The sequence below is a fragment of the Peromyscus eremicus genome, chromosome 23 (genome assembly GCF_949786415.1).
Source record: "Peromyscus eremicus chromosome 23, PerEre_H2_v1, whole genome shotgun sequence".
Classification (NCBI taxonomy): domain Eukaryota; kingdom Metazoa; phylum Chordata; class Mammalia; order Rodentia; family Cricetidae; genus Peromyscus; species Peromyscus eremicus.
In genome coordinates, this window is record NC_081438.1 from 6,158,209 (window position 1) to 6,160,625 (window position 2,417).

A 2,417-nucleotide genomic window follows, 5' to 3' on the forward strand; every position below is an offset into this window, starting at 1 on the left:
TCCTGTCAACCATCTGTACCTCACTCTCCTTCTCTGCAACATGGCAATACCTCTTGGGCTGCTTGGAGTGTTCATATGAGCTTGTCCTGTGAGAGCTCCGAGTGTTGCCTGGGGTGTGACAGGATCTGTGCCAATGACAGCCACTGTTACTATAACCTGCTTAGTTCTAAGTCTGATCTGGGCAGTGTGTGTTTTCACACATCCTCAGAAATAAAACCGAGGCTGGCTTCCTTCCCCCGCCGGAACACTGTCCTTTGAGCTTGGCTCATGGTACACAGTCCTGAACTCTCTTTAGAGTTTTCTTAACACCCAAGGCCCTCTCCTGCCACGTCTATCGCGAGAGTAATAGTAACTTTCAGCAAGTGGTCTGCGTTCTCTGTGTGCTAAGACGCAGCCACCAAGCTGTACACATTCTCTGTCACCTGCTTAATGTTTTCGATAGCTTTATGGACTGACTGTGAGTCACAGCTGGGGAAACTGAGGTCTGAGAAAGTTAAAACAGTTGGTTTGGGGTGAGTGATAAGTGATGACCTAGGTCCAGGCAATCCGGTACTAAGCTCGTACTATTACCCATGTTCCATAGTCACACACACACACACACACACACACACACACACACACACACACACAGTGCCTTCTTTAAGAATGAAGTCCAGCATGTTCTCATCTGTCCTCCAATATTCTCATCTTCCCCCGATTCCAGGCCAACATCAGCAGGTTTTAAAGAACTTGATGATGACATCTGTGTCGTCTAAACAGAACTTCTGAGTTCCCTTTGCTCTTGTAGTGTCCCTTTCTTGGGACACTGCAATACGTTTATCTTTCCCCTGGGACACTTTCTGTTAGGATGTGGGCTCCCACATCCACCTGGTCCTCGTTGCTGGTGGATCTCTGGCTTATCTGACAGGAAGTTGATCTCCTGTGGCATCCGCTGTCCCCTCGATTGCCAAGGTTGGGCTGGCTGATCTATCCAGATTAAGGATATGACTTCCTCCCTCATCCACCCATGTGAGTCTCTTTGGTCAACGAAGCCAAAAAAAAAGGTTGGCCTTCTCAGCTTAAGGGACAAAGTGCTTTGGTCAAGGATGTGGAAGAATTAGTTGCCCAGGAAGAAAAGCTAACGTATTCTTGGCCCCGTGGGTTTGTGCTGCTTTTTTTCTGGGCCCAGGCTACGCACCATGTGTCCTTTGCCCCTGTCAAAACTCTGATGGAAAATGGCATTGATGCTATCAGGGGAAGTTCATTTCAGCTTATTAGAGAATTCAGAAAAAAATATGTGTAAGTCCAGGGAGAAGCATCAACGTTCCTCTCTTTATGACAGGAGAGCTCAGGGGTGACCCCCAAGCACATGGCTTTTCCGCCCTTGAAGTAGGAATGAGGCAAGCACAATGCAAAGTCACGCAGGGCATACTTTTGCAGACATGTGGTGAGGCAGGTATTAGATGTTCCATTTACGCCTTCCCATCTCCTACCCTCTGACAGTCGGGTGGGGCCACGAGACAGGCTTCAGTCATCTCATTGTGAGCCCAAGTGACATTTGTTCCAGCAGCGGAAAACCTGCATAGGTTCTCTGAACTTCCTCACTCCCCGCCTTAGCCTGACATCACTTCCTGTCCTAGAAATGAAGGTTGGGGAACTATAGCCCACAGCTAAAAATACTTGCTTTTGTAAATAAAGTTTTGCTGGAATACAGCACACTGATCATTCGCACGCTGTCTATGGCTGCTGTGTCCCAGCGGCAAGCTCAGTACTTATGACAGAGTGGGGTGGTAGGGACCACATGTCCCGCAAGGCCTGGAATATTTACTACCACGCCAAAGCAATTCAGTCCCCATGTGGGAAGACCGGCCTTGATATGCCAGGTCGAGGACTGTGGAGTGCACTTTCCTGGGGGGACTTGCTGATGAAACCTTGGTTCCAGGCAGCACAAGAACAGTTGGATCCCGACAACTTGGGTCAAAAAGGAGGGAAGAGGTGACTTCATCCTTGCTGGAGTGTGCCTAGTTTCTCTTCAGATGCTATTGAAGGGTCAGATGTACCCCTCAAGCCTGGATCTGATTGTAAAGTTCGACTTTCTACTTTGATGGTTTTGTCTACTTGTAGTTTGATGGGAACCTATGCAGTCATGGACAGTCATGGCAGCCATGACTCAAGATGGCTACAGTCGTGTCAAGTTGAACCCATCTCTTCTTCCCTGATGGAATTGCTAGAATGCGGTGGAGTGATTGACAGCCTGGCTCTCCGAATGACTGCGTTGGAGGGAGACCTTGCACCCGCCCTGCATGGTCTGTGTAACATGGAGAAAACGTGAAGACCCTGTTGATTTTATTATCAAAGCCGATCTTAACCTAGCCCAGTAGATTCCCACGAGCATTCGAGAAAAGCATTCAGTAGCAGGAGGGGTTCAGAAGGCCTAC